Source organism: Pinus tabuliformis, chromosome X (genome assembly GCF_031772625.1).
Source record: "Pinus tabuliformis cultivar Carrire ecotype Pingquan chromosome X, CPIR1, whole genome shotgun sequence".
Taxonomy (NCBI): domain Eukaryota; kingdom Viridiplantae; phylum Streptophyta; class Pinopsida; order Pinales; family Pinaceae; genus Pinus; species Pinus tabuliformis.
In genome coordinates this window covers 377,379,465-377,394,394 of record NC_142308.1, presented here as the reverse complement: position 1 = coordinate 377,394,394, position 14,930 = coordinate 377,379,465, and the positions used below count along the sequence as shown (strand labels likewise).

Genomic DNA, 14,930 nt, shown 5'->3' with positions numbered 1-14,930 from the left:
TTGGACTAGACTAGCAATTGTCCCAAAAGGTACAAAGAGAGGCCGATAGGATTATTAATTTGGAATTGTAAAATTTAGTAGCAAATATTGCAGAGGGAAATCCCTTGATATTACAGAATGAAATCCCATCCTATTACAAGTAAAACTGAGAAATTTCATATACCACAATACAAGTAAAACTGAAACCAATCTTGTAGAGTGAAATCCCATCATATTACAAAATGAAATCTCATTATATAGGATTTATTAGGGTCATTACAGAGAAAATTAGCATAAGTGGAGAGTTGATTCAAAAGGTATGACATGGACTCTGTAGAGTGAATCCCCTAATCTTGTAGAGTGAATCCCATCATATTACAGAATGAAATAGAAGTCTAAAGGATTTATCAGAGACATTACAAAGAACGCTATCATAGTGGAGAGCTGCTTCACAAGGCAGGACATGGATTCTGCTTATTCACCACAGAAACTCTTGTTGTTGAAGATGAGAAGCAGCACAAAAGTAAGTCATTCCACAACTACTACAAACTTACAACAATATTAACATCGTGCAAATATTCTCATCTATGAGGAGCTTTGGGGGCCTATAGATTACAAGAGAATAGCAGAAATTCTTCACTAAACATGTTAGTAGCGTACTGATCATCTTGGCGGTTGGAGAGAGAACTGGTGTTGAAGCTCTCTTTCCTCACAAACCCAGCAGGGGCTTTCTTGTCATAATTCTGAGTACAAAATTTGACTGTCATTTTCTGCATCTTTCTATTTATATACATTGTTTGAACTCCTGTACAAAATTTCCCACAGAAGAGAAACAAAAGATATTACAATCATATTGTAAGAGAAACAAAAGATATTACAATCATATTGTAAGAGAAATGATCTGGCTACTAACAAATGAAAACCAACATGAAATGATGATTCAAGCACTACAAAGCTAAATCCTAGTTTTCAAAATACATTCTGTATTAACTACATGTGGGCATCAGAGTGTCCTTGTACAGTGACTTAAGCTATTTGGCTAGCAAGAAATGAAAAGAATTCAAAACAAAGATGTTATTACTAATCAAGTTTGACACAAGAATAGATATGCATATTAAGGGACACACCCACCTTTAAAGGAAAAGAAACAAATAATACTAAGATCCCCAGATATATATATAATAATAGTGTGGAGTTATTTCAACGAGGCTTGTCAAGGTAATCCCAGCTATTGTGGATCATGAGGCATTACTTTAAGAGACAATTACGAGATCAGTTTCAAAGCAGAGCTGTAGGAGATGGATCAAACAACAGAGCAGAACTTTATGCTTTTTGGTAGATTCTGAAAATAGCAATAGAGAAAGGTTTAAATTGTCTACAGGTGATAAGAGATTCCAAACACATTGCAGAGAGGTCAAATGGAAATTTCAATCAGGAAAATTTGCAGTTGGCCCATCATTGGACGGAATCAGAGAAGCAAGGAAAAATTCCATGTCATTATCTTTTCAGCATGTCTGCAAGGGATAAATATGAAGGCTGATATATTGTCCAAGTAAGCACTGAGGATGCAGAACAGATGGATGGAGATGATTGAATACCCCATCTGGACCTTCTCATTCAATCTATTTCTAATCAAGCTATTATAGTAATGACCTTTTGGATGGCTGTTTTGGAAGCAGTGTGTTGTAAAATTTCCATGTTTAAGAAACTGATCGTAAGTAGTTTTCTTTGGTGTCTTGAAAAACCTGGAGGATTGCATTAGGTGAAGGCTTTTGAAATTTCTTAAGAGTTCATGTATGGCACAACACACACAGATATATATGAGAGCATTGGATTTATCAGAGGATTGGTGGATGGGAGATTGCTGAAGAAGCTGTGGTCTCTGTTCTTAAAGTAGTCTTAAGCATGGAATACAATTCAGATTATTTTTTCTGGCTGACTACCGAACCTAAAGAGAGGGGAATTAGTTTAAAAACGTTTTGCCTGCTGGAAACCACATTGAGCTAGCACAGAATCCAAATACCAATTAACTCATAAAGTCACATTTAACTTCAGATACAAGGCATCGCACTAGATATATGGAAGCTTATGTAACAGAAACTACACATAATGATTTGATCTTAGAGAAAAGCACAACTCAGCAAAACATAGTATGTAATTGTACCTCAGCCAAGGAATTGTGCAGATTGAGCTCCTCCTCAGTCGCTTTTCGTAGCTCACTGATTGATGATTTATCATCGTCATCATCTGCGCAATCCTCTGCCATCTTGTACCTATATGCAACCCATGAAAGCATCCATTTAGACAGACATTTATATTCAATACAAATCTATGGGTTGGTGTATAAAGAAAGAAAAGTCAACAACCAGAGTCGTGTTTCTTGTATTTCTTTACATTCATCAATTTGTGAATATAACTATTAATGGCTGATAACAAGTTCAAAACACAAATATGTACATCACATGACATGTGCAACAAAACCCTCAGTGAGAATTCCTATGGCTAAATACCAACTGTGTTTGCAATTGTAGCAAATGACAAGCCATTTGATTAAAGACTGCCCTCTTGAATATCTTGCACTGTAGAGGAAACAAAAAAACCCAGCCTGTGTCATCTTCGTCAAGTATATTTGAGGCCCAGGACCTCACACAAACATCTATGTTTAACGCAGAATACTAATGTAAGATTTGGTAATAATAAAAAATGTCAACAATCAAACTTGTGATTCTCTTATTTCTTTATTATATATTCATCTATTCGAGAAAACACAGAGATACAGAGCGTGAGATGTGCAATAAAACCCTAAGAGGGAATGGAGATGGCTAAATACCGGCTGTGTTTGCAATGTACATAAACCACCAAGAACAAACATCTAAACATCTTCAAGAACAAACTTCATTAATTCTGAAATAAATATAGACCCAATTTAACAATAGTATATAACAATTTGTTTTGAACAACACCAATTGGTATTGAGGCACCATTAATCTCCCATTCTCTGTTAAAAAGCTATTAGATCATATTTGAAGAGCATGATCGTGAGGAAGAATCATACAAAATGCACATAAAATGTAGCTTCTGCAAGAGGTATTGACCAGACAATTTCTTTGTAGCATACAGCTTACAAAATAATGTTACAGAAAATCACCTTGTTGAGATTCAAGCCTGAATCTGCTTAAAATTGAACAATCTGGTTCTAGTCTTTCACTGGCAAGAGACCTCATTAGATCCATAGCTAATAGCAGCAAGGCTCAAATCCGACATGTTGGTTGCCCATCTTTTAGGTCCTCCTGCTGGGCCTTCAATGTTGTAAGCATAAGAAGCCACAGTTGAACCTTCACAATCCTGTGCCCTATCCATTCTCATGGTCCTCTGCAACACTATGAGACTCGAAAATGTAGAAAATCTATTCCCCTCAAATGTATCAGCCTGCAGGCATACTTCATAATCAATTGCAGATTGAATGAGATAGGGATACTTTGAGTAGATATCCAGCACACCCAGTTTCTTCTTTTCGTAAGGGGCTAAGAAGTCACTCCATCCCTCTAACAGCACCCTGTCCTCTAAAAGATCGTCGGCAACAGCCAGATAAACAACAGAGGGCTTCTCCAGTCCAGGAATGTGAGCAACCCTCTTCATTATTTCCTCCTTACTACTGCAAATTTTCAAGTCCTTGCCATTTCTAGCTCTGGACCTCATCTCAAGCTTCTTGCAATGGATCATCCAGTCTTTCTCAATTCTCATATGAACCGCCACATATTTGGGTTGAAATATGAATGGGCTCATTCTGATTTTATTCTGATCAATTCCAGTTTGAGAGCTTAAGCTCATTAGCTTGGATACAACTCTGGAGACTTCGGCAGATAAATTATCAACAAGAACGAGGCATTCAAAGACTCTGGCATAATCAAGAACATGCCAATGGTCGTGCCAAAGAAAAGGGTGTTTACCCTCCAATTTAATAATGGTATACCGATCGCTTTCAGGGGTATTGCATTGTTCCAGCTGTGCCATATCCCTTTCCATTGTCCACTGCTGCCCACTCCCCTTAGCCACAACGAAAACATCAGAAAAATTATGGGAATTCTTGCTGCTTATGCGAACGAAGCCATTGCAGAGGGAATTGAAATGATGGAGCGAGAAGAGGTGATCGACTAGGTGTCAGCATGAGAATCAAGCCTGAACAAATACCAAGCAAACTGGGTCCTCTGCAATTGATTATGAAGTATGCCTGCAGGCTGATACATTTGAGGGGAATAGCTTTTCTACATTTTCGAGTCTCATAGTGTTGTTTTTAAATTAGAAAAATAATATGGAAATTGGAAAGATGGTAAAAGAATGCATTTATACATATATATATTTCATATATCATATGTATTCCGCCCATAATAGAAATGAACACCATGACGAGTTCCGCCCATAACTGAAGGATGAAATAATCACAAATTCTGAATTGCATGTTATAATGGGAGACCCTCAAATCAATGAAACACCAATTTCATTAAGACAACGATATGTCATCGTAGCGTAAGTGAGTAGCATAAGTGAGGATCTTTATTATCTTCACGAGTAAGACACTTTATTGACAACCCGCGGTAACACGGGTGGGCAACTTTTTCCAGATTCGGATTGAGAATATTCATCTCATCTGTATACACACTTCATAAAAAAAAAAGTTTTAGTTTCATATATCCATCACTATTCCTTTACAGACAAATCGTCCACATTTAAGCAGTGGTAAAAGCTAAGTGTGGTATACGGATATAAATTGAGAATCTTGCTTAGTTGGGAACATTGGCGATTTTCTCTGGTAAGTTAAATTTTGCACGCCACAAAAGAGTTAGAAAATATTCAATAAACATGCAACATGTTATTCTGAAGATATCTTACTGACAAATGAAAGTTACACACATGCATATCTCTTTAGAATTTAAACGATCGTAGAAGTTGCTACAAGTGATGCAGATTTGCAAATCATAGAAAATAGATACATATCCTTACTCTTTGAAAGCAGAGCATGTCCTCCAAAGTGAATTTCTCTCGACCCTATGGTACCACAGACCTCTTTGAGAAAAACCCACGTTTTCCCAGACTGCATTTGCTTTTGCATGGATCTAATGAACCCTTCAACCTAACATAGCAAAACACACAAACCAGGGATCCAAGTCACCTAAACTGCTAAATTCAAATTGCAATGAATCTCAACAGATACAAAATAAGGAAATGCTTGGAACATCAATGTCAAGTGTGATACTAAGGTCATTCAACAAAAATATTTAATATTATGCATCACCTTGTTCATTGAATCTAACAAAATAATCTCTCCCTGCTATTGTTTAAAATTCTTCGACTACTTTGCAAAATAAATTCTTTTCGGAACATCAGAATATGATAATACCTGGAATCTTTCCAAAAGAGGGATTGCCCTAGCCAACTCCGGCATCAATGTCATGGACAATGTCCTTGGTGTTCTATTTCAATAAAATAAACAATCAGGGGCAATGAAATATTATTATGCTTCCTCTTCGTTGTAAAATAGTTAATTGTTTCGCACACACATATATAAATTGTTTTCTCTTTACATTTTTGACATAAGATGATTATGTAAAAAGATACATATCATTTACAAAACTGGGGAATTTATTATTCACAATATGTGATTTGATAAACTTATACTTAGTTCACTCATAGAAGGGAGGAATATGAATGCAATTAGTTGAGGTTCACTACTGCCAAACTGTCCATCTTCTTCAAGTCCAACATCAGTTGTGCCTTTAGTCTATTTCATTGCTATTTTGTGTTTTCTCTGGAAATGAAAACCCCTGATAGGTTGCTTGACCCTTGTGATCACACGAAGATTCTTAAGTGAAGTTTATATGGCAACATTTCTTTTATTTTCCTCTTTCTTACCAGGATAATAACTTGTTTAAGAAGCAGAAAAGAAAAAGCCACGAAGCACTGTTAGGCACAAATCATGTTAAGCTTAGGGTAATTGTCATGGTTTTATAGAAGCTTCAGACTGCATAACTAATGTGAATATAATCCAAATATGGATTGTGCAATCAATCAATATAAATGGCTACAACTACCTGACTATGAAAACCTTAGATACCAGTTTGCTTGCTCTGCTCTGACTCATTCATTTTATAAAACATGGTAAATATGTTAGTTACAGGGGAAACAATCTAGTCCAAACTGTGCAGGTGAGCAAAATATTGATGTATTTTTGGTCATTCTGTAATATAAAACGCGGTTTTCGCAAATGATCAAAACAATAAAAAACCAATTCCAAAACTGCATACATCTTTAAATGGCAATGATGGCTAAGGACCACTGCATGCATGGTAAAAAGTCAACAAGGATCAAACTAATAACTGTCAGCCTCTGGTTGGTTAATATATGCAGGTTCACAAAATTGGTGCCACAATATGGTTCAGAAAAGAAAGTTTATGAAGATGCATTGCATGAATAAAACTGATGACAAAGCTTTATACATCGTTCAATGGTTGTGATGGCTAGGGACCATTGCATGCATAGTGAGAATCAACAAGAATCAAACTAAGAAATTGTAGCTCGTTGGTTAGAATACAAAAACAAAAATTGACACCACAAGGTGGTTCAGAAAAAAACCTCCTCAAGGATCATTACTCGTGCATTACATGAATGTAAGTTGCAAGCAGTAGAATTTTCACAAACCAAACCCTTAACAAGTGAAACCACACACTAACTCCACAAATTTCAGTAGGCATATTTCCAATTACCATTTGAAGCATTATTAAGAAAAATTTGCACAACTCGATCATAGCTTGAAGAAAAGTAGCTAGACTCGACTCTGCAAATGGTTTGGCAAGGTCAGAATTGAGAATGAGAAATTATAGAAACTAAAACAAATACAAAAAAAATTCACCCAAAGATAAAATACTGATCTTTTTCCAAGACAAACTCTATCAGTCAAAGGCATCATAGCAAGATTCAAATCCAAACACGACCCAATACGGACAAAATATGTAACAAAAAAATCTTATACAATCCTCAATATGGAAGTATAGATACGACAAATATGAATTTTGTTCCAAATTTTGGAGGAATTCCAAACTCAGGAACAGAGTAAATAAGAAAAATAATTCGTTTCTTGAAAATTTCACTATTTATTTTATATTTATAGATCTTTTTAAAGTTTTTTTGCTTAATATTTTCAGGGTTTTCATGTTTTTGTGGGGTTTATAGGTCAATCTGGGTATCAAAGACATGAAGTATATTAGCAAGGACAATAAAAAACTGCATTGATCATACCATGTTCGTACTATAGAAAATTCACCAAATTTTGTAAGACTGCCGAATTTCCATTCAACAAACAACAATACAATCAAATCTTGCTACTTTGGTCGAAAACTATGTCCATCAAACTGTGATCTAGTGATTAACAACACTAAAGACCCAGGTTCAAACTCTAGTGGCCATAGCGCCCTAAGCTTGGCCCATGAACCAAATCTGGCTTGGCTGATAAAACGAGCTGAGTTAACTTGGTGCCTTTATGCCTTCTATATATTTCAAAATTATAAAACTTTATTGTGTTCAGTAGCACAGATCAAGCTTACCTTCTATGGTTGGTGTTTGCAACTTTGCATGCATTCATGTTGAATGTGACGTCTTAATAGAAAAAATTCTCTTGTGCAGTTGTCCAGTTCAACTCCTTCTGCTTGCATGCATGTGTGTATTGTGACCTTAAACATGCTTAAGCTAAGGCAGTGAGAAAATACACTCCAGTGGTTAGATTGGGACTATATTTTTCTTTTCTTGCACATGCTTAAGCTACATATTTTCCTTTTCTTGCACAAGAGCATAGTATTTGCTTGCTTTATGCCTTATCTTCTTAAGTTTTTTATGAACTTTGAAAATGCAAATTGCAATGGAATCATTGACAGCGGTTCTTTTGAACAGATTGTCTGTCTGAGGCTCCACAATAACTTTTCTCCTAGTACAATACATTTATAGTGGATGTTGAAGACAACCAATTGCTATATCTACATACTATAAATATTTTGAAGATACTTTTACATGGTAACTTCATTTTGTATGCCTTTTCTTTCTTTTCTGAGCCTTCGTTGCTTGACTTTTCTTGTTTTGAAATTAGAGTTTTTTTGTTGGAAGAACAACGATTATAAATAGGTGCACTGATGACTATAAATATACAATGAAACCAGCTATTCATATGATCAAAACATTTTGAAATGGTCTATTTGTCATTCCCAATATAGCAACTAACAAGAAAAACGTGCTGCCTGGTTAACGTGTTAGGATAAATGATCAATGGTTAATTGAAGCATGTCTGGGTAAGTCAAGACATTTGCTTATTAATACTTAATGCTGATTTTGGTATTCAAGATCGTTTATTGATCACAGTCACATTTTGAGACGCTGAAATCTCTTAAAGCACAAATACATCTTTTAGCATTTTCGTTGGCAGCTGAACGAACTGCTTGTAGGCTGCAATGTCAGTCATATATTCTACCCTCCCAAGAGTTCATCTATCTTGACCATCTTTACCAGTGCTTCTGTAAGCTGCAAGCTTCTGGTTTTGGCCGAGTTGGTTTAAGTAGGCAAACTACAAAGTTTCCACACAATTGAGTACATTTGTTGCTGCATATTTAGTATTTAGATTTCATGTCCCCCCCTTGGAGCAGGTGGCTACCCACGAACTCACTTCTTTCCAAAACAAAACAGTTGTATCGCTATGTAAGTGCAAAAAACAATGTAAACTTTGAAACGAGAACTGATACTGTTACCCATTTCGTAGAGATAGCAAAAAATTGACCCGATTTTGAAAAGGGGCGATGCAGAATACACATATTTTTTTTAGAACATAGTTTTTGGCACTTTAAATAACCTTAAATAACCGATACGATTACCCGTTTCATAGAGGTAGTAAAAACATGACTCAATTTTAAAAAGGGGCGATGCAGAATACACATATTTTTTTTAGAACATAGTTTTTGGCACTTTAAATAACCTTAAATAACCGATACGATTACCCGTTTCATAGAGGTAGTAAAAACATGACTCGATTTTAAAAAGGGGCGATGCAGAATACACATATTTTTTTTAGAACATAGTTTTTGGCACTTTAAATAACCGATACGATTACCCGTTTCATAGAGGTGGTAAAAACATGACCCGATTTTAAAAAGTGGTGATGCAGAATACAATAATTATTTTTTGGAGCATATTTTTAACAATTTAAATATTCTCATGTATCAAATATAAATATTCGTTTTTAAATGTTAGTGATTTTTATGTTGATTTTGAAACGTCGTTATACATCATACTTTTTTTCTTAGGGGACTTATTTTTCACACTTTAAAATTTATTATGTGCATTTTTTTTTTTTTAATTATGATTACTTAAAGAATTTTTAAGTTGCTTTATTTTTATTTTTTTAAATGTTGATTACCTCAAGAAAGTCATATAAAAATATATATATAATAAGACAAAATAAAAATGTTAATAAAAAAAAAATTATTTCATAAACTATAAAAGAATTTGGCAAAAAAAAAAAAAAACATAATTTATATATATATATATATAATTAAGTAAGTCAAAATAGAAAAAATAAAAAAACATTAATAAAAACAAGAAGAAAAAAATAAAAAAAAAATGAAAACAAACTAGATTTAAAAAAAATATAGAAAATTAACAAAAATAAAAATAAAAAACTAGTAAAATTAACATTAAAAATATTTAAAAAAAAAAACTAAAAAAAACAAAAATACATTGAAATTTACAAAAAAAAAACCATAAAAATATAGAAATTTTAGAAATATATGTTTAAAAAAAACAAAAAAAAATTAAAAAGCATGTATTTAAAATAAAAAATTAAAATTTCCAAGAATTATGTATTTTATATTTAAAAAATAAAAAACAAAATTGATTAAACAAAGAAAAAAAAATTGAAGAAAATTTAAAATTTTTTAAACTTACCTTTTTATAAAAAATTTTATACAAATTTCATATTCATAAACAAATTTGTTTTTAAAATAAATAAATAAATAAAATTAAATTAAAATTAAAAACAAAAATTTATTTTCGAAAACAAAAAATTGTTTTTAAAAACAAAAATTTATTATTATTTTTTTTAAATTTATTTTTTTTTTTAAATTATTAAAAAAAAAAAAAAAAATTTGCCCCTCGGGCGGACCACGGCGGCGCGGTCCAGGGCGCAGGCCTCCTCCCTTGGCCGCGCCGCCACGGGCCGCCTGGTGGGCGGAGGGTCGATTCTGGGAATCGACCCTCCGCCCACCGGGCGGCCTGCGTGTAGGCCCTCCGCCCTGGGCCGCGGCGCTGCGGGCCGCCCGAGGGGCAAAAAAAAAAATTGTTTTTAATAATTTTAAAAAAAAATAAATTTTAAAAAAATAATAATAAATTTTTGTTTTTAAAAATAAATTTTTGTTTTCGAAAATAAATTTTTGTTTTTAATTTTTATTTTCGTTTTTTTGTTTTTTTTTTTTTAAATAAATTTTTCAATCATTGTTTTCTTAAAATAATAATAAAAAGCTCAAATTGGTTTATGAATTAATTTAAAAAAAAATTAATATATACTTTTTTTTAATTAAAAAAACGATATGTATTAATTTTTTTTTTTTTTTTTTTTTAAATAGAGAAATAAATGTTTCTTTAAAAATTTTAAATTTTTTGGTTTTTTTTTTTTTTAAATTTGAAAAGACATATTTTTACATTTTTGGGTTTTTTTTGTTTTAATTTCAATGTATTGTTATTTTTTTTAGTTTTTTTTAAATGTTTATAATGTTAATTTTGCTAGTTTTTTATTTTTAATTTTGTGGATTTTCTATGTTTTTGTTTTTTTTTTTAAATCTAGTTTGTTTTAATAGTTTTTATTTTTATTTTTGTTAATTTTTTATGTTTTTATTAAATTTAGTTTGTTTTTAATTTTCATTTTTTTTTAGTTTTTTTATAATGTTTTTTAATTTTATTTTTTTTTCTTTTCCATATATATATATATAGTTTCTTTTCTTTTCTTTTGACAATGTTTTTTATTGTTTACAGATTTTTGATATTTTTTATTATTATTTTTTTTTCCCATTTTTTTAAATATGTTTTTTTTTTATTATTTATTTGTTTATAATTTTTAACTGTTTTTTAGTTTTTTTAATTTAGTTTTTTTTTACATTTTTATGATTGATTTTTTTTTTTTTGTTTTTTTTTTTATGTTCTTTTTTTAGTATATGCTTGAATTTATGTTTTGTTAATTTTTAAAAAAATTTTGTTTTGTGTTTTTTCATTGTTTTAATTTTTTTATTTTTAATTTTATTTTATGTCTTCATTATTTGTTTGAAATTTTAATCTTTTTCAGGGTCATGATAAAATATTTTACGCTATTATTTCGAAATGTTGAAATATTACCCTTGAAAAAAAAAAGGGAAAAAAAAAAGTGTTATTCCAACGTTAACACTTTTTGTTTTGAGGGCATTTTTGGGACAATTTTTGCATAAAAAATTGGTTTTCACCGCCATTTTTAAAACACGCTCAAAATTTACTCTAGAAAAAAAAAGTGTTATTCCAGCATCAACACTTTTGTTTTTAGCACTGTTTTTGATGTTTTTAAGGGGTTTTTTGGCTAGAGTTCTCGTTTTCAGTTTACAGTTCCCGTTTCAAAGTTTACATTGTTAAAAGCTTTTTCTTTTCCAAAACAAAACAGTTGTATCGCTATGTAAGTGCAAAAGCTTTTTCTCTCAACCCTGTGGTACCACAGACCTCTTTGAGAAAAACCCACGTTTTCCCAGACTGCATTTGCTTTTGCATGGATCTAATGAACCCTTCAACCTAACATAGCAAAACACACAAACCAGGGATCCAAGTCACCTAAACTGCTAAATTCAAATTGCAATGAATCTCAACAGATACAAAATAAGGAAATGCTTGGAACATCAATGTCAAGTGTGATACTGAGGTCATTCAACAAAAATATTTAATATTATGCATCACCTTGTTCATTGAATCTAACAAAATAATCTCTCCCTGCTATTGTTTAAAATTCTTCGACTACTTTGCAAAATAAATTCTTTTCGGAACATCAGAATATGATAATACCTGGAATCTTTCCAAAAGAGGGATTGCCCTAGCCAACTCCGGCATCAATGTCATGGACAATGTCCTTGGTGTTCTATTTCAATAAAATAAACAATCAGGGGCAATGAAATATTATTGTGCTTCCTCTTCGTTGCAAAATAGTTAATTGTTTCGCACACACATATATAAACTGTTTTCTCTTTACATTTTTGACATAAGATGATTATGTAAAAAGATACATATCATTTACAAAACTGGGGAATTTATTATTCACAATATGTGATTTGATAAACTTATACTTAGTTCACTCATAGAAGGGAGGAATATGAATGCAATTAGTTGAGGTTCACTACTGCCAAACTGTCCATCTTCTTCAAGTCCAACGTCAGTTGTGCCTTTAGTCTATTTCATTGCTATTTTGTGTTTTCTCTGGAAATGAAAACCCCTGATAGGTTGCTTGACCCTTGTGATCACATGAAGATTCTTAAGTGAAGTTTATATGGCAACATTTCTTTTATTTTCCTCTTTCTTATCAGGATAATAACTTGTTTAAGAAGCAGAAAAGAAAAAGCCACGAAGCACTGTTAGGCACAAATCATGTTAAGCTTAGGGTTATTGTCATGGTTTTATAGAAGCTTCAGACTGCATAACTAATGTGAATATAATCCAAATATGGATTGTGCAATCAATCAATATAAATGGCTACAACTACCTGACTATGAAAACCTTAGATACCAGTTTGCTTGCTCTACTCTGACTCATTCATTTTATAAAACATGGTAAATATGTTATTTACAGGGGAAACAATCTAGTCCAAACTGTGCAGGTGAGCAAAATATTGATGTATTTTTGGTCATTCTGTAATATAGAACGCGGTTTTCGCAAATGATCAAAACAATCAAAAACCAATTCCAAAACTGCATACATCTTTAAATGGCAATGATGGCTAAGGACCACTGCATGCATGGTAAAAAGTCAACAAGGATCAAACTAATAACTGTCAGCCTCTGGTTGGTTAATATATGCAGATTCACAAAATTGGTGCCACAATATGGTTCAGAAAAGAAAGTTTATGAAGGTGCATTGCATGAATAAAACTGATGACAAAGCTTTATACATCGTTCAATGGTTGTGATGGCTAGGGACCATTGCATGCATAGTGAGAATCAACAAGAATCAAACTAAGAAATTGTAGCTCGTTGGTTAGAATACAAAAACACAAATTGACAACACAAGGTGGTTCAGAAAAAAACCTCCTCAAGGATCATTACTCGTGCATTACATGAATGTAAGTTGCAAGCAATAGAATTTTCACAAACCAAACCCTTAACAAGTGAAACCAAACACTAACTCCACAAATTTCAGTAGGCATATTTCCAATTACCATTTGAAGCATTATTAAGAAAAAATTGCACAACTCGATCATAGCTTGAAGAAAAGTAGCTAGACTCTTGCAAATGGTTTGGCAAGGTCAGAATTGAGAATGAGAAATTATAGAAACTAAAACAAATACAAAAAAAATTCACCCAAAGATAAAATACTAATCTTTTTCCAAGACAAACTCTATCAGTCAAAGGCATCATAGCAAGATTCGAATCCAAACACGACCCAATACGGACAAAATATGTAACAAAAAAATCTTATACAATCCCCAATATGGAAGTATAGATACGAAAAATATGAATTTTGTTCCAAATTTTGGAGGAATTCCAAACTCGGGAACAGAGTAAATAAGAAAAATAATTCGTTTCTTGAAAATTTCACTATTTATTTTATATTTATAGATCTTTTTAAAGTTTTTTTGCTTAATATTTTCAGGGTTTTCAGGGTTTTCATGTTTTTGTGGGGTTTATAGGTCAATCTGGGTATCAAAGACATGAAGTATATTAGCAAGGGCAATAAAAAACTGCATTGATCATACCATGTTTGTACTATAGAAAATTCACCAAATTTTGTAAGACTGCCGAATTTCCATTCAACAAACAACAATACAATCAAATCTTGCTACTTTGGTCGAAAACTATGTCCATCAAACTGTGATCTAGTGATTAACAACACTAAAGACCCAGGTTCAAACTCTAGTGGCCATAGCGCCCTAAGCTTGGCCCATGAACCAAATCTGGCTTGGCTGATAAAACGGGCTGAGTTAACTTGGTGACGAGTCAACAGCACCACCAGGGGTCTCATTCGTTGAATTAGATTATTCTAATTAAAGAACAAGTAAGCATTACAAAAAAATTATTAATAATAGCATTGAACAGAGGAAAGGAAACCAGACTCACATGGTTCTACAATTAGCGATCAAACACTATGAGCTCCCCCACAAATTCATCTCTACAGGAGCTGCCGAGTTCCTTGCTTTGTAGCCAATTTGTAAATATCGGAAAGATTTTATTCCCAACCTCCCTGAATTCCAGAGGGGTTTTTAGGGTATTCTCGGCATAGTGCTTGTCTAAATATTCTGTAATTTTATCAGAGTCTAATTCAAGCAAGCAATTGGAACTCCATCCATCGATAAGTAGTAAGTTATTCCAAGTACATTTCGAGTGCGAGGAGGGACTACTTGCCTGACCATGTTTCCCATCTCTAAGAACGAGCATCAGTCTAGAAGGATTTTTCACCATAAATATATACAAAATAGATTAACATATCTTCTGATAGTGAAGGAGATATCAACATAGCGTTTACCTCTGATAATGAAGGAGATATCAGCATAGCGTTTACCTGTAACAACGTAAACTATTAGGATAGCCTGTACTTGTAACAATGAAGAAGAGGGTTCTCAAGCTCTCCGCCCATAATAACCCTCCGCCCATAACAGAAATGAGGCCCATGTTCCGCCCGTCACTGAAGGATGAAGGCCAGGC

The 14,930-nt window shown here is 32.8% G+C and overlaps 1 pseudogene; it reads right to left on the bottom strand.

The window, feature by feature from the left end:
• Positions 1-3,084: 3,084 nt before the first annotated feature.
• Positions 3,085-14,647, bottom strand: LOC149140085 (O-fucosyltransferase 23 pseudogene; annotated as a pseudogene).
• Positions 14,648-14,930: the final 283 nt, after the last annotated feature.